We start from the raw sequence: 24,418 nt of genomic DNA, 5'->3' as shown, positions 1-24,418 counted from the left end.
AATTTCTGCTACCGGTTCTCCGAACTGCTCAAAATTTCTGCTACCAGTTCTCCGCACTGCTCAAAATTTCTGCTACCAATTCTTCAGAACCTGTCAGAACCTGCTGGATTTCACCCCTGGACTCTATTTATGTCACCTCCTTGGTCCATAAGAAAAAGTAGGATGGAAGGCTAATTCAGTGTTTCACGATGTCTTATGGAAATTCTTAGTTGTCTAGGTTATAATGATTCCGAAGGTGCTTTAGCGAAAGGCAACTGGACTTTTGTTTTTCCTTGAAGAACTGAAGAAGCTTCTTGGAGGAGAAGCGAAACGTCTTCAAGGAAAAACAAAGTCCAGCTGCCTTTTGGAAAAAGCGCCTTTGGGATTCTCAACCTCAACCACTTTAAGCTGAGTGGACTTCAAGAAGCTTCTTGGATGACAAGTGAAATATCAGCAAGGAAAAATCAAGTCCAGCTGCCTTTTGAAAAAAGTGCCTTTGGGATTCTCAGCCTCAACCACTTTAAGCAGGGCTGGCTGGGGAATTCTGGGAGTGGAAGTCCACCCCGCTTACAGTGGTTGAGGTTGAGAAATACTAGCCGGATTACTCACTGATTCTAAGGATCTTCTGCCCACAAGTTCCGTGGAGTCCCAAAACTGTCCTCCGGCATTTTTATTAGCCAGAGTGCCATCTGTCTACCCAATATAGCTCCTTATTTTAAGCAGAATCTGTCAAAATTTGGCAGAAAAGTCCCTGCAATGTTGCGGTTACAAAACCGGAATTGGACTCCAGGAGTGGTAGATTATTATTATTATTTTTAGTCCCCTTTACAACAAGGTTTTTGCAGGGATCTTAGCACGGTTCACCTCGCCCATAGGGGTGAGAATAAGTTAGGCAGAAAGAAAGAAAGAGAGGAAGGAAGGAAGTGATCCGGGCTCCACAAAAAAGGCCCAGGACAGAATAAAAATAAAAATACAACATTTTTCTCTTGCACGTGTCCTCTTTCTATTTGCACCCAACCCTCCAAACACATTTTTATGGAAGGAAATGTGAAACCATTTACGGTTTCCTAAATCAACTTGATTGCAGCACATGGCGTGAAGGGATATTTTCTTTCCCCATTTCTCTAACGTCGTGATAAAATGACGGCCTTCGAACAGTAAGCCGATGGCCTCCCCCTCTTTGTGGGCTTAAAACCAATTTTTGATGAACGGGGTGAAAGAGCCACATGCGGCTCTAGAGCCACAGGTTGCTGACCCCTGCCCTAGGCCATTCCAGACAAGGGGCTGTCCAGTCTCTTCTTAAAAACCTCCAGTGATGAAGCAACTTCTGAAGGCAAGCCATTCCACTGGTTAATTGTCACATTTTTCAATGCCGTTGTAACTCTGAACCGTCACTAAATGAATTGTTGTAAATCGAGGACTACCTGTATACAAAAGGGGCAGTTAAGAACAGCTGGGGCACATCTGTGCTGCAAAATTGCGTATAAAGGCTTTGCCCTCAAAAACCGAAGAGAGGCTTAAATGGATTTGCTGTACAGTTTTTCTGAAGTGGCTTTATGGACAGCTGCTCCAAGCCAAGTTTCTATCTGCTGCAAGACCAGATTTGAGTGAGTTTTGGGCCTCCCCAGAAACTTGTAGAAAAAAAACCAATGTTCTGGTGTACGGTTATTCAAGAAAACGTGCAAAGGACACATTTCCAACCTTTTGTCTTAGGAAAGAGCATTTCGATTTTCTGCATCTGACTCGGAAATAATAGGATAGCTATTTGCACAATCAGCACATTATAAATCAGTTAATAGTAATTACCCCTGTCTTAAAAACAAGTTTGCACATTCAGATTTTCACACTTCCACTGTCTGAGTGCGCGGTTAATTTACTCTCCAATATTTCTGCCTTGTTGAAATAAGACATTTCTCCCACCGAATCTCCTGATTTATTGCTTATTTTATCTTCCCAAACTTGTCCTTACTAGTGGTGTTATTTCGAATGTTTCTTCTGTACCTGAGTAGATTCAGTTTGCATTATTTGCAGATTGTCCCCCAAACTGGTGTAGACCCGGTGAAAAAAAAAAAAGATCCCATTTTTCTATCTTCTTCAACCCGGCTTTGTAATCATTTGGGCCAAGAGCGACTTTTAAAAACTCGAAGCGTGCGTGCTTGTTTCATAAACTTTTGTCAAACTTTCTGCCTGAACGTTTTGGCAAGAATGAAAGTATTTCTGGTGAAATGGATCGAAAACTGTCACTTCTTTTGAAACATTTATCTGTTTACGATTAAATTGGGGTGAATCCTGGCTGTAATGATTACAAGATGTGCAATTTACTCCTTGGGTCAGTTTGTGCAGAGTTAAGGTGAATTAGGAAAGGGGAGACCTAGGCTTAAAATTACCTTCAGCCGTGAAAGAATGTTGGTGATTTTTGGCAGTGGTGAAATCCAAATTTTTTTACTACCGGTTCTGTGGACTTGGCTTGGTGGGCGTGGTGTGGCTTGGTGGGTGTGGCAGGGGAAGGATACTGCAAAATCTTCATTCCCACCCCACTCTTGGGGGAAGGATATTGCAAAATCACCATTCCCACCCCACTCTGGGGCCAGCCAGAGGTGGTATTTGCCGGTTCTCCGAACTACTCAAAATTTCCATTACCGGTTCTCCAGAACCTGTTAGAACCTGCTGGATTTCACCCCTGATTTTGGGCCATTCTCTTTCCTTAACCCTAACCCTTATTTTATTTATTTAGCATATGGCAAATACATGGATTTATAGTAGTTCAAATGTTAATGTCCAGAGGTGGGATTCACTTACCTTCCCTACCGGTTCGTAAATGTGAGTGCATGCCCAAGGCCTTCCGTGCATGCGTAGTACTCGCACATTACATCCGGGCGAGTGGGTGGGGCCTCCTGCAGTCGCCGCTACCAGTTTGCCCGAACCGGACACAACCGGCTGAATCCCACCTCTGTTAATGTCCAGTCCACCCAGCCATTCAAGGACAGGGTGGTCTATGTTGGAAAAAATCAGACATTGGGCCGGTGTAAACTAATAATAATAATAATAATAATAATAATAATAATAATAATAATAATAATAATAATAATAATAATAATTTTATTTCTATACCGCCCTTCTCCCGAAGGACTCAGGGCAGTGTACAGCCTATTTAAAAACACAGACAAAACAACAATATAAAATTTAAAATAATTAAATAAATTGGCTCAGATTTAAAAACCCCAATAAATTTAAATACCCCAATTTAAAACTATTGTGTTGATAGTCTGGCCTGGCAGAACAACAGGGTCTTCAATGCGCAGCGAAATATCCGGAGGTCGGAGATCTTACGAATTCCCGGGGGCAGTTCGTTCCACAGTTCTTGATGGACATTCGGATACCATGCGATGGATATTTTGTCGAGGAGCACCACAGTCACACTGAGGGGTAGAGACAAGACAATGAGTCCTGGCAGACACCATGTTGGGTACGGATCCTGTTCAGAGTTGACCAATGCTAGCGAGGAAGGTCAAAACCTGACATCTTTTGTGTAGGGTCATCTACGTAAACTATTTGTATCTGGGCGGTCAGCAGCCCATTTGGCTTTCCACTGTGCGTTGATGTCAAAGTTGTGAGACAGCTTTGCCACAAAGTGCCAGGGAGGGCTTCCTGGATTGAAGCCTGCCAACCCTAACCCTAATACACAACTACAAGATCCAGAGACACTCTGAACAAATGAGGCTATCTGGTGGCTTCTGCCCTTTGTGGTGACATGTGGGCAACAACACAGGTGCATGCCTGCCCTTTGTGTCCAGATCAGTGTACGCTTGAGCATTTCCTGGCAGTGCGACAGAATGCAATGAATGTTGCTAATTTCAGGGCAGGATCTGTTTCATTTGTCCATAAGTTCATCTTATATTTTATGCCATAGTATGCCTTGTTTTAAGCGTGGTGCTTCTGACACGAATAAGCAACAAATAAAAACCCTACCCCTACACTACAGGGTTGTTGTGCAGAAGAGTGGAGGAATGCAACAGATGTTGCTTTGCGTTTGTTTGCTCTAACAAACGAAAGAACAAATAAACATCCGTCCATCGGACAACGAAAAACGACAGGAAGAGAATCAGTTGGTTTCACTTTGGTATGAAATGTATGTGCGTTTTCCTCCATGTGCATTGCACACATGTCCCCGTGCTCAACCCCGAGAAACAAACTCCTTTTTCTTCTGAAAGATGAACCAGATTGGTGTTTCACATGATAAAAAGTGGACAACTTTTTCAAGCCAAGAGTTACAGTAGGCGCTTGGAGTGATCTGTCAGGGAGGAAACCAAAATAGTGGCTGAGTTTAGGACAAAGATTAAAACCCATTTCATTCGTATGTGGGTAGTCCTCAATTTATGAACCACAATGGAGTCCAAATTTTCATTGCTAAGCAAGGCAGTTGTTAAGTGAGTTTTGCCCAGTGGTGAAATCCAATTTTTTTTTACTACCGGTTCTGTGGGCATGGCTTGGTGGGCGTGGTGTGGCTTGGTGGGTGTGGCGGGGGAAGGATACTGCAAAATCTCCATTCCCACCCCACTCCAGGGGAAGGATATTGCAAAATTCCCATTCCCTCCCCACTCCTGGGGGAAGGATATTGCAAAATCCCCATTCCCTCCCCACTCCTGGGGAAAAGATATTGCAAAATCTCCATTCCCACCCCACTCTGGGGCAAGGCAGAGGTGGTATTTGCCGGTTCTCCAAACTACTCAAAATTTCTGCTACCGGTTCTCCAGAACCTGTTAGAACCTGCTGGATTTCACTTCTGGTTTTGCCCCGTTTTACGACCTATCTTGCCACAGTGGTTAAAAGAATCACTGCAGTTGTTAAGTTTGTAACCCGGTTGTTAAGTGAATCGGTCTTCCTCGTTTGATTTTGCATGTCAGAAGGTCGCAAAAAGGAGATCCCATGACCCGGGACATTGCAACAGTCATAAATACATGCCAGTTGCCAAGTGCCCAAATTTTGATCAGGTGAACACGGGGATGCTGCAACAGTCCACAGGAGTGAAAAATCAATCATAAATCAATTTTTTTCAGGGCTGTCATAACTTCAAACAGTCACTAAACCTATGGTGGTAAATCGAGGACTACCTGTATGAACTCCATGAATTAGACACAGTAGGTCTGTTTCCTCTCCAGATGTTTATTCCATTGTCTCCCCCTTTGACCACATTAAAAATATCAGGTTGGGGATGAGGTGGGTGTGACTGTGGGGATTCAAATGTTGTCTGTTTTGCATCTAGGAAAAATTAGAAGCAGGTAAGGGAAAATGGAAAAAGGGACCTGGTGGCTCAGTGGCTAAGACACTGAGTTGTCAATCGAAAGGTTGGCAGTTCAGCGGTTCGAACCCTAGTGCCTCGTAATGGGGTGAGCTCCCGTTACTTGTCCCAGCTTCTGCCAACCTAACAGTTCGAAAGCACGTACAAAAATGCAAGTAGAAAAATAGGGACCACCTTTGGTGGGAAGGTAACAGCGTTCTGTGCGCCTTTGGCGTTGTGTCATGCCGGCCACATGACCACGGAGACGTCTTCGGACAGCGCTGGCTCTTCGGCTTTGAAACGGAGATGAGCACCGCCCCCTAGAATCAGGAACGACTAGCACGTATGTGCGAGGGGAACCTTTACCTTTACCTTTAAGGGGAAATGGAATTAGCTAGAGTGCACTACCTGTGCATGCATATCTGTTTATCTCACCTCGTAAAAGAAGCATTATCTTCCTTCAGACTCAGTTGTGAATTAGCCATAGAAGTGTGGGATTCCTAAATTGCCCAACACCACCCATATGAGTCACTTTCTGTTTTATTTCTCTTTTTCCGGCCATATCTTGAACTCTATCGTATTTTTTTTATCTTGTGAGTAAAGAACTTCAGCGGTTCCTCCACACTTAAGGCTTTCTACAATCTTTGCATTTCCCAGCTTGGTATTTGCACCGATTAGAATGTCTTCTCAAACCCGGAGAAGAAACTTGGCTTAGCCTAATAAATGAACCCAGCTTAGCCACTCTGCCAGTTGGAGGTTATGCCCAGGATCCAGGGGTGAAATCCAGCAGGTTCTGACAGGTTCTGGAGAACCGGCAGCGGAAATTTTGAGTAGTTCGGAGAATGGGCAAATACCACCTCTGGCTGGCCCCCGAGTGGGGTGGGAATCAGGGGTGGGTTCTACTTACCTTTACTACCGGTTTGCAACTGTGTCTGAACCGGGGCCTGACAATGGAATAGAGGCTCTGCTGCAGGGATACGTGCATCTCTTAATCAAAGAGACAACCAGGAGTGGGATTGAAAATTTTTAGCAACCGGTTCGCTGCCCAATTGTTGGGTGGGTGTGTCCATGGGGCCGTGGCTTACTCAGCCTCCTGTCCCATGGGTGGGGGTGCGTTTTTGCCCTCCCCAGGCTTCGGAGGCTTTCCTCATACTTACAGGAGGGCAAAAACAGCTTCCCCCGGGCACTCTGGAGGCTGGAAATGAGCCCCTTTCTGGACTTCCGGTACTTCCGGTAGGCCCGTTTTTCGCCCTCTCAGAGCCTCCGCGCGGGCCCTGCACTTACCTGGCATCCAAAACGGGCCGCGTGGAGACTCCTGGGAGGGGCAGGGTGGGCAGTCTTAAAGTTTGCAAAGTTGGAGACCCCTGATACAGTATATGGGATGGGGTGCACGGCTCAGTGGATGAAAGGCAGAGGTGGTATTTAGCCGGTTCGTACCGGTTCATGCAAACTGGTAGCGGCGACTGCAGGTGGGCCAGCCCACTTAATGGGGTGCCAGCCCGCATAATGCCGTCCTATTTAGCTACGTTTTCAAGGCTGGGTGCATGCATGGAAGGCACATGCGTGACCAAAGCCCTGCATGGAAGGCCGGGCGTATGCGTGGAAGGTTTGCGAGTGTGCGAAGCGAGCGTGCGGCAAATCGGTGATAAGAATATGTGAAACCCACCGCTGATGAAAGGTGCTTTTTCAAATGGCAACTGGACTTTGTTTCTTCCTGAAGACATTTCAGGTCTCATCCAAGAAACTTCTTCCCAGTTCTTCAACCTTTGCAAACGACGTGCGTTTGCTGAAAAGGTGATTTTTGCCTTGCAGCCAAGAAAACAATCCTGTCCCATTTGTTGCTTGGCCGTTGCCTTGTGGGAAGGGTAGAGGAGCCAGCTTAGAGATTCTGTTAATGCGGGGGGGAAAAAGATGTAAGTTGGCTTAAACACCCCATAAATGAGCTTCCTTCTCTCAGAAGTTGGAATGTTAATGAGCATTCCATAACGCCACCCTGCTCAACCAGGACAAAAATCCCGGTTGATGGATTTACTTACTGAAAAGTATTCCGAAAACGGCGCTTGTAAAGAAATCCCTTCTCAGTTGCTACACTCACACAATGCACCAGGATGGATTAGTTTTGAAACTTGCTTAACGTGCTTTTTTAGCCTAGTGGAATTATGCATGACTTTAATTTTATGGTTTATGGTTATAGGGATGTAGAAAATGAAACAGGATAGAGTTTCCTGAAACGGTATAAGATTCCCTGCCTGATCAGGGGGTTGGACTAGAAGACCTCCAAGGTCCCCCTTCCAACCCTGTTATTCTGTTTAAAATGATCAGTAACAGTTAACAGAATTGGAAGGGAACTTGGAGGTCATCTAGTCCAACCCCCTGCTCACGCAAGAGACCTATACTAGCGATTCGAACCACCGAACTGCCGACCTTTCTGATCGACAAGCTCGGTGTCTTAGCCACTGAGCCAGCTAATCAGGCTCAGTGGCTAAATTCATTTAATTAACCAATTAAGTTACTCAATCAACCAGACTCAAGAACAGTATGGAAAAGAACCAAGATGCCAGATGAATCTTCCCAGACTAGTCCAAAGCCCCCCCACCATCAAGCAGGAGACCCTGCACCATTTCTGACAGATGGCAGTCCAGTCTGTTCTTGAAAACCTCCAGCGATGAAGCTCCCACAACTTCCAAAGGCAACTTCTGTTCCATTGATTGATTGCTGTCACTGTCAGAAAATTTCTCCTTATTTCCGGGTTGAATGTCTCCTTGGTCAGTTTCCATCCATTATTCCTTATCTGGCCTTCGGGTGATTTGGAAAATAGCTTGGCCCCAGTAGTGGGTTTCAATTTTGGCCGCTAACGGTTTGCTCATCGGCGCATGTGAGCTCACGCATGACGCTTCTGTGCATGTGCAGAGATGTCCAGGCGGGTGGGCGGAGCCTCCCATCACCGCCACTACCGATTCGCCCGATCTGGGGTGAACCAGTAGCAACCCACCACTGCTTGGCCACCCCCTCCTCTCTGTGGCAGCCCCACAAATACTGGAATACTGCTATCATATCTCCCTTAGTCCTTTTCTTCACTAGACTAGTCATGCCCGGTTCCTGCAACCCGTTCTTCATATGTTTTAGCCTCCAGTCCTCTAATCATCCTGGTTGCTCTTCTCTGTTAGATTGGCAGTTGAAAGGAGAATATGTTGGGTCCCTCTCCTTCTTCTCAAAATAGAGAGGCATCCCCTACACACACTCCAAAGGGCAGGGCTTGATCTGCGTGGTCGTAACCATCATCCTGGCTTTTTATACCATGCCTGTGGACACCATTGGTGGACATATCCCTTTTCTTTGTTTTCTGGTGCCATCAAGTCATGTTGACTTCTAGCTACTATCTAGACCAGGGGTCTCCAACCTTGGCAACTTTTAAGACTTGTGGACTTCAGCTTCCAGAATTCCTCAGCCAGCTTTGCTTCAAGTCCTACAAGTCTTAAAGTTGCCAAGGTTGGAGATCCCTGGCCTAGACAAATCCTTACAGTTTTTTCTTGGCAAGATTTCAGTAGTGGTTTGCCATTGCTTCCGTCCTAGGGCTGAGAAGGAGTGACTGGCCCAAGGTCACTCAGCTGGCTTCTTGTCTAAGGCAGGATTAGAACCAAGGGTCTCCTGGTCCTTAGTCCAATATCTTAACCACTACACCAACTGGACTCTCTGGAATGGCTCCTTAATTCTCCAGAAGTCAAGATCTACTTGCAGAAGTTGAAGACAAGGTGGCCTTTAGGTTGTGCCCCATGGGGCCGAGGGTCCTTCTGCAGTTCAAGTTCACCGCTGGGTTAAAACACTTGTTTTGCCTTTTCGGTCTAGAAGTCTGTTGCAATCTGCATTTTGTCTTTGCAAGGAGGGTCAAAAACGGAAATTGGAGAAAACTCCAACCCGTTGAGTAAATTCCCAGCAAAACTCGGCTTACAAGGGGTGGTTCTAAGCAAGTTATCGCAAGTTGTCGCAACCACTCAAAATATAAGAACTGGCAACAGCAGGGTAAATATGAGATAAAACTAACATGGGATCGGTTTATTTATTTATTGGCTAATTCCCGTCCTTCAGGGATCCGACCGGGCGTCCTTATCCAATGGCCTATTTTGTTTTTCACTAGGAAGCAAAAGAGAACAAATTATTTTCCCCCTGCAGGATGATCTTTCCATGGCTCTCTGGTGGGTTTCAAATTTTTTTACTACCGGTTCTGTGGGTGTGGCTTGGTGGGTGTGGCATGGCTTGGTGGGCGTGGCTTGGTGGGCATGGCAGGGGAGGGATACTGTAAAATCTCCATTCCCACCCCACTCCAGGGATAGGATATTGTAAAATCTCCATTCCCACCCCACTCCAGGGGAAGGATACTGTAAAATCTCCATTCCCATCCTACTCCAGGGGAAGGATACTGTAAAATCTCCATTCCCACCCCACTCCAGGGATAGGATACTGTAAAATCTCCATTCCCACCCCACTCCAGGGATAGGATATTGTAAAATCTCCATTCCCATCCCACTCCAGGGGAAGGATACTGTAAAATCTCCATTCCCATCCTACTCCAGGGGAAGGATACTGTAAAATCTCCATTCCCACCCCACTCCAGGGATAGGATACTGTAAAATCTCCATTCCCACCCCACTCCAGGGATAGGATATTGTAAAATCTCCATTCCCATCCCACTCCAGGGGAAGGATACTGTAAAATCTCCATTCCCATCCTACTCCAGGGGAAGGATACTGTAAAATCTCCATTCCCACCCCACTCCAGGGATAGGATACTGTAAAATCTCCATTCCCACCCCACTCCAGGGATAGGATATTGTAAAATCTCCATTCCCATCCTACTCCAGGGGAAGGATACTGTAAAATCTCCATTCCCACCCCACTCCAGGGATAGGATACTGTATAATCTCCATTGCCATCCCACTCCAGGGGAAGGATACTGTAAAGTCTCCATTCCCACCCCACTCCAGGGGAAGGATACTGTAAAATCTCCATTCCCACCCCACTCCATGGGAAGGTTACTGCAAAATCCCCATTAACTCCCGATCAGCTGGGACTCAGGAGGCAGAGAATAGATGGGGGCGGGGCCAGTCAGAATTTTTACTACCGGTTCTCCGAACTACTCAGAATTTCCGCTACCGGTTCTCCAGAACTGGTCAGAACCTGCTGAAACCCACCTCTGGCTCCGTTCCTTGCAAACTGTACCTTAATAATAACAATCGTAGTCATAATGATGCAACATTACCACCGCTGCAACAACAGACAGTCCTCGACGTATGGCCACAATCGAGCCCAACATTTCTGCTTGTTAAGTGAGACATTTGTCAAGTGAGTTTTGCCCCCGTTTTATGACCTTTCTTGCTTCGTGGTTAAGTGAATCACGGCAGTTGATGAGTTAGTAACACGGTTGTTAAGTGGATCTGGTTTCCCCATTGACTTTGCTTGCCAGAAGGTCGCAAAAGTGGAATCACGTGACCTTGGGACACAGCAATGGTCATAAGTATGAACCAGTGGCCAAATATCTGAATTTTGATCCCATGATCCTGGGAATGCTTCAAAGGTTATAACTGTGAAAAATGGTCATAAGTCACATTTTCCAGTGCTGTTGTAAACTTTGACCGGTCACTGAATGAACTGTTGTTAAGTCGAGGACTACCTGTACAACAGGATGAACAAGATTTAAAAGAATAATAGCGACAAACCGCTACTACAACAGGCAGTCCTCGGCTTACAACAACGGTCAGAATTTTCATCCCGAAGCGAGGCAGTTGTTAAGTGAGTCAGGCCTCATTTTATGACCTTTTTTGCTACAGTCGTTAAGCAAATCATTGCAGTTGTTCGGTGAATCAAGCAAATCTGAATTCCCCTGTTAGCTTATCGGAAGCCAGCTGAGAAGATCGCAGATGGTGATCTGGTTGCCGCTTGTCAAGGGCCCTAATTTTGATTTACGTGACCCTGAGGATGCTGTAGTGGTCATAAATGCAAGGACTTTTTAAGAAGAGATGGGACAACCATTGGTCTAAAATGGCGTAGGGCAGTGGTCCTGAATTTTTTCCTCACCACACACCACATTTAAATAACTTCTGTGGCCACGCAATGCCAAGACTTAACTCAAGATTTAAACCAGAACATTTCTTCAAGCCTTCAGGGAGCCCCTGAGATGACATCACAGCCCCTCAGGGGTCTGCGGACCACAGGTTGAGAACTACTGATCTACGGTTTCCTGCCCGAGAAGTGGGTTGGACTAGAAGACCTCCAAGGTCCCTTCCAACTCTATTATTCTGTTCTTTTGACTGGTCGTACGTCACTTTTTTTCAGTGCTGTTGTAACTTTGGTCACTAAAGTAAAGGTAAAGGTTCCCCTCGTACATCTGTGCTAGTCATTCCTGACTCTAGGGGGCGGTGCTTATCTCCGTTTCAAAGCTGAAAGAGCCAGCGCTGTCCAAAGATGTCTCCGTGGTCATGTGTCCGGCATGACTGAATACCAAAGGTGCATGGAACGCTGTTCCCTTCCCACCAAAGGTGGTCCCTATTTTTCTACTCGCATTTTTTACCTGCTTTCGAACTGCTAGGTTGGCAGAAGCTGGGACAAGTCACGGGAGCTCACCCCGTTATGCGGCACCAGGGATTCGAACCGCTGAATTGCCGACCTTTCTCATCGACGAGCTCAGCCTCTTAGCCGCTGAGCCACCGCATCCCTCACGGTCACTAAACAAATGGTTATAAACCGAGGACTACCTGTCCTGTTATTATTTCCGTAGGATCATAGACAAGATTTTAATTTCAAACATTCTGGCACCCTGGAGCTGCAGCCTGCAGGGCTACAGCAGGAGAATAGCCGATATGAAAACTTTTCAGGTTGTTCTCCGGCCAGTATCGACAAACAGCCCGGAGCAAGTTGGCTTGAAGTGAAAGAATTGTGCTCGGTAGTTCATGTACCTGCATTGGGATCCTCATCAATCCCGATATCCTGCTTGTTTTGGCAGCGGGCGCTCATTATGGGATGCGAGTTACGGGCAGCCACTTCATCCACTCCCCGGTGCAACGGGGTGGGGGTGTGTGTGAAGTGGAAAACACAAGGGAGCTAAGTGTGCAAACCAAGTTCGTGGAGATGGCGAAACATCTGCGGAACTTTCCATTCTGAGTGTGCCAGTTCAAAACAACACATCGTGAAAAGGGTGCGCGGAGGGGAGGCAGGCAGCTCGGGATTTTAATTCCCACAAAATATTTGGCCGCCAGCCCGGAGATCAAGGAAGCAACAACAACGAGAATCAGGATATATGTGTGTGTTTAGGCCTGTGTGTGTTTCTACGTGTGTTTCCTCCTGGTTCAGTTAGCTAAACTCCCAGCCGTGTCTTGCAGGAGCTGCAATAAGAGCGACCCAGGCCGTGTTCCTGCAAGAGATCCTGTATTCATCTTAGCCTTAAATCCCCCTTCAAATCTCGCAGGGATCAACATGTGAGAAACGGCCAGTGCAAACCCCGGTTGGGTTTCTCAATGCTGCGTGCCAGCGAGAGGAAGACGAAGATTTCCTGCGGGGCTGGCGCAATCGTTGAATGCTTGTCTTTGCTTTTGGATTGACAGCCCCAAAAGCTTTGAGGAAGCATCTTGAAGGAACTTCCTTGTTTTGGGCTACCGATGGGATAGAAAGCGGCCTTTTGTTTGGGAGTTGGCGGATTGCACAATTCCTCCACATTTGGCGCAGAGCCAGGGGCCCTGGCACACGTGCCCCCATATCGGCTCAGAGACCTGCTTTCCCAACCAGCTCTTCCTTATTCCAGATTGCCGGCTCCTCGTCTTTGCCTAACCGCTGCCAAAGGGCACCGGTCAGTTTCTCTTGATGGATGAGGATTTTTTTTTTTCATTCCCCCTGATCTTGAGTCTGCAAGCAGACCTTGGCTCCCTCCTGGATCTGTTTAGGTTTTTTCTCCTCCTTGTTTGGGAACACGGCACAGAAATTGTCGGAGACGTGAAGGAAAGCATTACTCAAAAGTTCTGCAATGGGTACAAAGGGGCTGCATGTATGCATTTTTGCATTCGTTTGTTTTTTTTTTTCAAATAGAAGGTAGAGAAGGAATAGATCAGACATCCAGCCAGAGGTGGGTTGCAGCAGGTTCTGACCAGTTCTGGAGAACCGGTAGTGGAAATTTCAAGTAGTTCGGAGAACCAGTAGTAAAAATTCTGATTGGCCCTGCCCCCATCTATTCTCTGCCTCCCGAGTCCCAGCTGATCAGGAGGAAATGGTGATTTTGCAGTAACCTTCCCCTGGATTGGGGAGGGAATGGAGATTTTACAGTATCCTTCCCCTGGATTGGGGAGGGAATGGAGATTTTACAGTATCCTTCCCCTGCCACGCCCACCAAGCCATCCCACACCCACCAAGCCATGCCCACAGAACCGGTAGTAAAAAATTTGGAAACCCACCACTGCATCCAGCCCTTGGTTATCAATGGAGACCAAGTGGAGCAAGTGGCCAGTTTTAAGCTTCTGGATGTTATCATAAAAAGAGGACCTCATATTGCAACACTTGTCAAAAGGGCCCACCCAGCACAATTATACTATCTGAGACTTCTCAGGAAACAACCACTGAATGAAAAACTGCTGGTGGCCTTCTACCACTGCACCATAGAGAGTATTTTTAACTTACCGCACCTGTGTATGGTTTGCCAATTGCACAGTGGCAGATAGGACAGCGCTCCAGAGGGTCAACGTCATTGCCCAGAGGATCACTGGTTGCCCCCTCCCCTCTTTGGAAGAGCTTTAATAGCTCCCGCTGCCTTAAGAAAGTTCAAAACATTCTTAAAGATCCATCTCATCCTGGGCACCCTTTTTTTTTTGAACAATTACCATCTGGCAGACGGTACAGGATAATAAAACCAAGGACAAATAGGCTGAAAAACAGCTTCTATCCCAGGGCAATAACCATATTGAATTCTATGATATAATGCAATATTGGGTTTTCAATTTCAATTATATAGAATGTAAAGGATGCATGTTTGTGTTTTTATTTTATTTTTATAGTTAAAATGTACCCTGAAGACGGCATTCAATTTCGTTGTACCATGTGCAATGACAATAAAGTAAACTAAACTAAATCCAAAATTATTATGTAAATGTGCTGCCTCATTATGTAAATGAGCTACCTTCTTAATGGTAAAGACTCTACCTTTACAGCCAACTCCTGTCCAAATGACGGGTAGTCCTTCACTTACAGTCATTTGTTTAGTGACGGTTCAAGGTTACGACAGCAATGAAATTCCAGCCAGTCCTCGTGCTTATGAGGGTTGCATTGTCCCTGGAGAGGTGTCACACGATCAGAATTCTGGTGCCTGGCATCTAGGATGGATTTAGGACGGTTGCAACACCTGGGGTCACGTATCCCTATTTGCAACTTTCCCAGGGGTCTTCAACACACAAAATCAAACGAGGAAAGCTGGATTTGCTTAACGATCATGGTAGAAAAAAGGTTGTAAAAATGAGGCATGGCTCACTTAACAACTGCATTACTTAGCAATGAAAGTCCCAGTCCCAACTGCGATCGTTAAGTCGAAGACAACTTGTCAGTCAGGATTCTGAAGGTTCTGAAACACCTTCATTTCCTGCACCAGCAAAGAAAAGAATGTTATTTTCAAGCCAGCGTATGTCGCTGATAACCCAGCTAAGCCAAAGACAACTCATCCACCACCCATGGGGGTCTGCTGGGGGTCCCCCCTTTGCATTCCCATTTCCCTTTCAAGACGTCCATTTCTCAAGCCCCTACTACTGGAGGACTGGATGGAGCATGGGATGGGTCAAAATCGGTAGGTAATTCCTACCGGAATTACTTACTTTTGAACTGCCTTCTTGTGCCAACGACTGTTGGCATGAGGGCGGGGCCCATCTCTTTGCTCTTGAAAACTCCCCTGTGGTTTTTCTGCTTTATACCCATTTATCTCGCAACCACTTGCTTTGCTCTGGTTTCTGATGAAGGGCCTGTTAGTCAGCTGTAGGGAGCTGTTTCCGAGGAAGCTGAATGGGTCACAGCGCTCATTACAATGCCAGCAGCAGTTCAAAGGCAGTGACACACGGTGAGTGTTTGCCAGCAATGGAAGGATAGAAGAACACTCAGCTAGGTGTGTCTGTCCAGGTACTTTTTTGCAGCAATGTCAGCCCTCTCCTCTTACACTATGCAAGCCTCAAAGGCAGCGTAGGATTTTGCGGGACACACAACATGGACTTTGTGGTATTGCGTGAACCTAGGGCCATATTTGGCCTTCAATCCAGATCAGGGGTCTGCAACCTTAAACACTCAAAGAGCCATTTGGACCCGTTTCTCACAGAAAAGAAAACACCGGGAGCCACAAAACCCTTCCCGTGCTTGACTATTTCTTGAGCGGCCGCAAAACTAGCATATGCAGTTGAATTAAACCTTCTGTTTTCTTCTGAAACTTTTCTTTTCTTGGATTTATCCATGGCTTGCCTACCGAGGATTTATCCATGGCTGGCCTACCGTGTGCCGGCGGATGTCCACATTGGCGGTTGTGACGCATATTTTGATTGACAGGAAGCCGCAGCAGAGGAGTGAAAGAGCCACATGTGGCTCCAGAGCCACAGGTTGCTGACCCCTGATCCAGATTTTAGGAAACCATCTTTTCACGTTGTTCTGGCCTAGCGAGGCTTAACATCTGTAGGTAGGACTTTCTGGAGCAAGACCCTGTCTTTAGGTTGCATTTGCTTAAAGCATAGGCTGTCTGTCTGAGGACCCTCTAAAACAGTGTTTCTCAACCTTGGAAGCTTGAAGATGGGTGGACTTCAACTCCCAGAATCCCCCAGCCAGCGCTGCTGGCTGGGGGATTCTGGGAGTTGAAGTCCACCCATCTTCAAGCTACCAAGGTTGAGAAACACTGCTCTAAAAGGATGCAAATGACTAGCTGTCTGCAAGGAATATAAATCCTTCCATCTACTAACCTGTCAGAGCTGAAGAAGCTTCTTGGATGAGAAGTGAAATGTCTTCAAAGAAAAAAACAAGAAGTCCAGTAGCCTCCAAAATAAGCACCTTTGGGACTACCATAGCATTTTTGTGGTTTATATAAACCATGATCGATCACTTAAACCTATTGGGCATATTTAGCCGACTACAACTCCTAAAATAATGGCTTTATGGGATGTCTGAAGCTTGTGTCTGCTTCTGGGGAACAAGACCAGACTGAAATTCTTCTTGATTTCTAGCGTTTCCTACATGCAAAGCATTTTTGCTATATGAGTAAGCTCAGGTGAGGCTTTAGAAACCACAGTTGGTTGATGAACATAAACCATGACGGATGACTTAAACCTATTGGGCATACCATTTAAATATTAGCCAGCAGTGTGTAGCAGCTGCCAAAAAAGCCAACACAGTTCTAGGCTGCATAAACAGAGGGATAGAATCAAGATCACGTGAAGTGTTAATACCACTTTATATTGCCTTGGTAATGCCACACTTGGAATACTGCATTCAGTTTTGGTTGCCACGATATAAAAAAAGATGTGGAGACTCTAGAAAGAGTGCAGAGAAGAGCAACCAAGATGATTAGGGGACTGGAGGCTAAAACATATGAAGAACGGTTGCAGGAACTGGGTATGTCTAGTTGAATGAAAAGAAGGACCAGGGGAGACATGATAGCAGTCTTCCAATATCTTAGGGGCTGCCACAAAGAAGAGGGAGTCAAGCTATCCCCCAAAGCACCTGAGGGCAGGACAAGAAGCAACGGGTGGAAACAAATCAAGGAAAGAAGCAACTTAGAACTAAGGAGAAATTTCCTGACAGTGAGAACCATTAATCAGTGGAACAAATTGCCTCCAGAAGTTGTGAATGCTCCAAGACTGGAAGTTTTTAAGAAGATGTTGGATAACCATTTGTCTGAAGTGTGTAGGGTTTCCTGCCTAAGCAGGGGGTTGGACTAGAAGACCTCCAAGGTCCCTTCCAACTCTGTTATTCTATTCTATTCTATTCTATTCTATTCTATTCTATTCTATTCTATTCTATTCTATTCTATTCTATTCTATTCTATTCTATTCTATTCTATATTGAGTTGAGTACAGCTCCTTAAGTAATGGCTTCATGGCATATCTGGAGCTTGTCTCTGCTTCTGATCAGACTGAAATTCTTCTTGATGTGTAACCCTTCCTACATGCAATGCATTTTTGCTGTATGAGTAAGCTCAGGTGAGGCCGCTGGATGAATCAGCTCTTATATGCAGGCCATCATGGAAACAGGTAGTTCTAGACTAATGACTGAAATTAAGCCGGATTTAGGGCCATAGTTCGTTAAGCGGGACTACCTGTACAATCACAGCTTCACCATTTCGGTGGGAATTATGTCTCTGTCCAGGGGACACAGAGAGCCTACAAAATTAGCTAAGACCCCTGCCCGCTGGGAGTCTGACAGCCAATGGGATACATTTCTTGTACAAGAACAGGAAACTCTAAAGTGGGGCCCAAGAGAATATATAAATAAATCCCTCTCTCCACTCCATGTGCCTTTTTGCTCAGGACCTCAAAACCATGTGATCCTTTCCACATTAAAAATCATCTTTCCAAACAGCCACCATGTTTCCAGTGTCTTTCTCCCCACTTGGAACTGAACCCAGATGGACATTTCTTCCAACACAGGGTTCCAGATCTTATCTCTGGAAGCTACAGTATTTTCCCCTTGTTTCTTAGCACAGCGAGGGAAAGAAAAAAAATAGAAAAGCTATGCTTGATATTGCTAGGAGCTTTCTATCCGGAAACACCTTTTCCTCCTTCCCCCGCTTTCCTTTTATTTTCTTCTCCAACTAATTCTGGCACATAATCCGAGTCCAAGGAACAAGTAAGTCCCTCTTGTTTAGGCACAATTGCTCCCTTCATGGCTACGAGTGGAGAAAAATATATATATATACTGCAGCTGGACTGGAGTCAGGATAAATATGAATTTGGATAGCCTGGTGACAGGTGCTAATAAGAGAACAATCCTCAGTGGTGGGAACTTCCCTCTTCTGCTTACAAAAAGGTAGGAGACGTGGCAACTTTAAGACGGGTGGACTTCAACTCCCAGAATTCCCCAGCCAACAAGCCAAAGTTGACAACAGTTTAAAGTTGTTCCCATTGAGAAATGCTGATCTACCAGTAGTCCTTGACTTAGGACCGCAGTTGAGCCCATTGTTTCCACTGCTAAACAAGACAGTTGTGCCCCATTTTTCGAGCCCCCCCCTTCTAAGCCCATCACTGCAGTTTGTAAATGAATTATATGTGCTGTTGGGTGAATCTGGCTTCCTCCGTTGATTTGGCTTGTCGGAAGTCAGTTTAGAAAGCTATAAACCAAGTGATCATATGATTGTGGGACACCACAAGGGTTACAAACACTTGCCAGTTGCCTAGTGCCTGAATTTAGATGCTGTACCACTGTGGTGTGGAAACCTCCCCTCTCTGAAAAGGTCTCCCTCCCTCCCCTCGTGCTCAAATATTCTCCACTAAACAACAACGCTGTCAGGGTTCTGACAGATGCCCTAATTAAATCGTGAGTCTCAAGCCAAGCTTCAAAAGAAATCCAGTTGTTTATTAGGAGCTTCATGTCGGCATGTTCCCAAGTGAAGCCAGCTCTGACCCTACGTAATTTACGCTCTAATTATGACCCTGTTTCCCCTCTCCCCCAGGGTGTGTCATCAATCACATTCGCCAATGGAGCAATTTTGCAGGTTCTAGAAGTCACTCCCCTCGGCTGCTGTAGGTAACCCTGGGATACAGCCTTGAGACAGATAAGCGTGGAATGTGCATCTGCCTTTGGCTGCTGTGCCATTTCGGTTTCCCATCCCCCCTGGCCTATGGCAACTCGAGAGCAGGCCAGGGATGCTTTGTGAGTTGACAAACATCTCTCAAAAACATTTTTTTTAACCTTTACCCTGTTCATAGACACTACTTATATCAGAGTTCCCCAATCTTTTTCCGGCTTTGCAGACTGGCCGTGGGGATGGTTCTGCGCGAGGGGCTGGCGATCCCAAAGGTGCTTTTTCAAGAGGCAACTGGACTTTCTGTTTTTTCTTTGAAGATGTTTCGCTTCTCATCCAAGAAACTTCTTCAGCTCTGACTGGATGGTGGGGAACGGACAGATTTATATTCCTTGCAGACAGCTGGTCATTTGCATTCTTTTTAAAGAGTTGTTGAGGCCACCTGGAGGTTTATCTGTGACCTCAGGGTCACCTGAGTGGTGCTCCTGGTTCCTGTAGTTGGCAATTTCCTGTAAGCCGGCACTTACCCGGTATCCAAAACAGGAGACTCCTGGGAGGGGCAGGACACGGTGGGAGGGGCCAGTCAGTCCTTGCAACTACCGGTTTGGCGAACCAGATGTAAAATTATCGTCTGGTTTGCCCGAACTGGTCCGAACCAGCTGAATCCCACCCCTCGGTGTAGGGGTAAAAGACACCAGACCAAGAAATGGGTGGCTGTGAGTTCTAGTTCTGATTTAGCAACCCTGTGACTTTCAGACGGTCCCTCTCTCTGAGTTTCTAGGAAAAGGTGTTGGAAACTCCCTGGGTGACTTTGGGCCAATCTCTTAGCCCAGCCCAGGTTAATGTTGTATCAGGGAAACAGGAAATAGAAATTCATGGAGAAAGGAAGGGAATAGATCCAATAAACCACGAAGTGTCTCTTAGGTGTGCTTTGATGAAACCTGCTGTGTATATAAATATGCATGTGTATGATATGTGTGTGTGTGCAGTATAATCTTTTTTTGCCACAGCTGTAGGAACACAGTGGCTCATATGGTTAGGACATGGAGCTTAGCAAGCGTTCAAGACCCTGCTGTCCTAGGACAGGGTGAGCTCTCGTCCTTTGCTCCAGCTCCTGCTAGGGACATAAAAACAGCCCCCAACTGGGCATCCTCCCAGGTAACGGTGATGTCACTGGCTAATCCTTTCAACCTAAAGGTGCTTCTGACCTGAGTGTGGTGTCACAGTTGTTAAGCGAAACACTGCCGTTGTGAAGTCAATCATATGGTTGCTAGGTGATTTCAGCTTCCTGCATTCACTTTCCTTCTCGGAAGCTGGCTGGGAAGGTCACAAGTGGGGATCACATAACCATAGGCATTTATGTACGTATAGAGTGAACACACAGCCAATTATCTTGATTGTTTACCTCCGAAGGCCCTTTGCCTGGTTGCAGTCATATTTATTGAGGATGTTTCTCCGCTGTTGCCTTGGCCGTCCTTCAATACCCAGAATAATAATAATAATAATAAAATCCATTGCTTTTTATTTTCCTTGTCAAATCAAACTTGAGCAATGCCTCTTCTTCGAAGCTGAACAAACATTATTCTCCAGCACGTACCTGAGACTTTTCACGAGCTCCTTATCATCTTCAAAGGGGAGTTTACAAGGATCCCTGGAATATAAGTGGCACCTGTTTCCTTAGGAACGGTGAATCAGGCGGATTGTAAAACTTTTTCCAAAGAAACGTTTTATAGCGCTCTCCTGCTGCAAGCATATCTTTTTATGTGCTGTTTGCAAGAAAAGCATGTCCGGAGTTATGACTTGAGAGCCGGGGAGACCTGTCTTCCCTTGAAACAGGCGGCTTCTTCTAAAAGAGCACCTGGCTCAGGTGTCAAGGTAGTTTATCTGGCTGAACGTCACGGCAATAAGAAAACACAATCGCACATTTGGTCGGTTGGCACAGCGTTACTCACTCACCTCACCCGTGTTTGAGGTGGCAAAATTTAACTCCTTCCATAACAGTAAGGAGAAAAAAGACAGTACAGATAGGCCTCGACTTGCATCGGTTCATTTAGTGACCGTTCAAAGTTGCACTGAAAAAAGCGTCTTACGACCATTTTTCACACTTACGACCATTGCAGTATTCCCCATGGACATGTGACATACATTTGGATGCTTGACAACTGGTTCATATTTATGACGGTTGCAGCGTCCGTGTGTGTGTGTGTGTGTGTATGTGTGTGTCACGTGATCTCCTTTTGTGACCTTCTGACAAGCAAAGTCAACAGGGAAGTTGGATTCACCCAGACTCCTTCCAGACTCCTGATTTTCGGCCATAAAATAGAGGTGCTGCATTTTGAGCTAGACTGTTGCCATCAAATCAGGGGTGAAATTCAGCAAGTTCTGGAGAACCGGTAGCGGAAATTTTGAGTAGTTCAGAAAACCGGCAAATACCACCTCTGGCTGGCCCCAGAGTGGGGAGGGAATGGGGATTTTGCAATATCCTTCCCCCAGGAGTGGGGAGGGAATGGGGATTTTTTTTTTTTTTTGCTTTAATTTATATGCCGCCCTTCTCCGGACTCAGGGCGGCTTACAATGCGTTAAGCAATAGCCTTCATACTTTTGTATATTTATACAAAGTCAGCTTATTGCCCAGACAATCTGGGTCCTCATTTCACCTACCTTTGAAAGGATGGAAGGCTGAGTCAACCTTGAGCCTGGTGAGATTTGAACTTGCGGTAATTGCAAGCAGCAGATGTTAATCTGTTAATAACAGTGCTTTAGTCCACTCTACTACAGGCTCTGCAGAAGTAGTATCATTTTGCAGTATCATTTCCCTGCCACACCCACCAAGTCACTCCCACAGAACCTGTAGTAAAAAAATTTGAATTCCACCACTGCATCAGATATGAATATCTTTGGACTCAGTCTTTAGGGATACAGGCTACATTTACGTCGCACGGAATGTGTTGGGAGCTGCACGGATAAGCAATCCTCGACTTACAACCGTTCCTTTAGTGACGGTTTGAAATTACAATGGCCCTGGAGAAAAGCGACTAAACAACCGGCGCCTAGCTCCAAGCCGCGCTGGGAGAATTGCGGGAAATGAAATGCCTATTTAATTTTGGCTATTTCCAACGGGGGCACCAAGCCAGGTGCTCTGTTTGTCTTGAACGCCGCAAGACTCGTGAAGGGGCCCCGTAGAAATCGTGTGGTCCCCACAGCTGCCGCAGGAGCCTGACGTTGTCCCTGATCCAAAAAAACAAATGGGAAGCAAACACGGATCTTTCAGCACAGATAAGGTGTGACTCCCGGGCCAGCGAATCCCTTGTTAATAATCTTTTGTTTAAACTGTGTGAACAATGACTTCCTTCTGTTAACCTTGAACGGATTGCCCCGTGGTGGTTTCTGGAGTTCCAGGCAGCTTCCGTGGCTGACAGCCAGGTATTGGCCTGGCCTGGCCTGGGTGAATTCACCCACCATAATCCCTCCAGCAAGATGTCAAGAGTGCAAGGATGGTGCGTGAGGCTGATGATCCTAGTGGGAACGCAGGCCGCCAGGCTGGGTGGGATGGCTTCCCTTTGCAGAGGGCCACAGCTGTGTTACGGTTTTTATATGTGCACATTCAAGGTTTTTTTTTGTTTTTATTGAATTTATATACCGCCCTACTCCCGAAGGACTCAGGGCGGTGAACAGCCATAGAATAAAACATATAAATACAAAATTTAAAATAAAATAAAAGGAATTAAATAATTTGGCTGAACAAATTTAAAACCCCAGTAATTTAAAAACGAATTTAAAATTTCCATTTAAAAAGGGAAAAAAGACTTAGGTCAGGCCAGCTTGATGAAATAAGAAAGTCTTGAGCGCGCGACGGAAGGTACGCAGATCCGGGATCCTCCGTATCTCCGGGGGGAGCTCGTTCCAGATAATAGGTGACCCCACAGAGAAGGCTCTCCCCCTAGGGGCCGCCAGTCGACATTGTTTGGCTGACGGCACCCAGAGGAGCCCCTCTCTATGGGAGCGTACTGGTCGGTGGGAGGCTATTGGTGGTAGCAGGCGGTCCCGTAGATAACCAGGTCCTAAGCCATGGAGCGCTCTAAAGGTGATAACCAATATTGTGCAATATAGGTGCACCTTAAATATTGGCATGTACTAAGAAATCACAGTAATCTCCTTCTCTCTTCTTCCTTCTTCTCTCTTCCTCCTCCTCCTCTCTTCCTCCTCCTCCAATTTATATGCCGCCCTGGGTCTTTGGAGAGGGGCGGCATATAAATTGAATAAATAAAACAAAACAAATAAATAATCCCCTTCCAACTTCTCTCTCTCTCTCTCTTTCTTTCTTTCTTTCTTTCTTTCTTTCTTTCTTTCTTTCTTTCTTTCTTTCTTTTCTTTCTTTCTTCTTCTTCTCCTCCTCCTCCTCCTTTATTTTTATTTATTTATGTAGTTTGTCAAACATGTATAAGATAACAGATATAAGTGTAAACATGATTATGAATACAGGAAATGGATATGAATAAATGGGGACAGTAGGACAGGGACGGTAGGCACGCTGGTGCGCTTATGCATGCCCCCTTACAGACCTCTTAGGAATGGGGTGAGGTCAACAGTAGACAGTCTAAAGTTAAAGTTTTGGGGGTTTGGGAAAGAAACCACAGAGTCAGGTAGTGCATTCCAGGCATTGTCTACTCTGTTGCTGAAGTCGTATTTTCTGCAGTTGAGTTTGGAGCGGTTTACCTTAAGTTTGTATCTATTGTTTGCCCGTGTATTGTTGTGGTTGAAGCTGAAGTAGTCATTGACAGGTAGGATGTTGTAGCAGATAATTTGGTGTACTTAGGTCAGAGTGAAGGTGGTGTAGTTCTAAATTGTCTAAGCCCAAAATTTCAAGCCTGGTGGCATAAGGTATTCTGTTGTGAGTAGAGAGGACTCTTCTCGTGAAATATCTCTGGACTCGCTCAATTGTATTAATGTCTGATATACAATGTGGATTCCAGGCAGACGAGCTGTATTCGAGAATTGGTCTAGCAAAGGTTTTGTATACCCTAGTTTGCAGTACAATATTACCAGAGAAGAAGCTTCGCAAGACTAAGTTAACAACTCTTAATGCCTTTTTGGCAATGCTGTTACAGTGGCCTCTGGCGCTGCTGCTTCCTCCTTCTCCTCTTCCTCTTCCTCTTCTTCGTCTGACTCCTCCTCCTCTATAATCCCCTTAAAAATGGCAATTTCTTCCTCCTTCTTTCCTCTCTCTTCATAAAATATAATCCCCATAAAAATTGCAATTTCTCCATAACTGTACCATGAAAAAGGCCTACAAATCTCCCCCCGCCCCCCCCCAAAAAGGCAAACAGTGGGCTTATATAAATCTTCCTCAACTGGCAATTTTTTAATGAAACATTACCTCCTTAGGACACACATTGCGATGGCAACTCTCCCAGTTCCCTGGCTTAG

The 24,418-nt window shown here is 45.8% G+C and overlaps 1 protein-coding gene across 2 annotated transcripts in view; it reads left to right on the top strand.

The window, feature by feature from the left end:
• The window catches only part of KCNN4 (potassium calcium-activated channel subfamily N member 4), a 49,385-nt gene that overhangs the window by 1,774 nt on the left and 23,193 nt on the right, over nucleotides 1-24,418 (top strand). The window lies entirely within an intron of this gene.

The sequence above is a fragment of the Pantherophis guttatus genome, chromosome 10 (genome assembly GCF_059756535.1).
Source record: "Pantherophis guttatus breed Tessera chromosome 10, ASM5975653v1, whole genome shotgun sequence".
Taxonomy (NCBI): Eukaryota; Metazoa; Chordata; class Lepidosauria; order Squamata; family Colubridae; genus Pantherophis; species Pantherophis guttatus.
The sequence above is the reverse complement of the archived record's forward strand: the minus strand, read 5'-3'. Positions and strand labels throughout refer to the sequence as shown.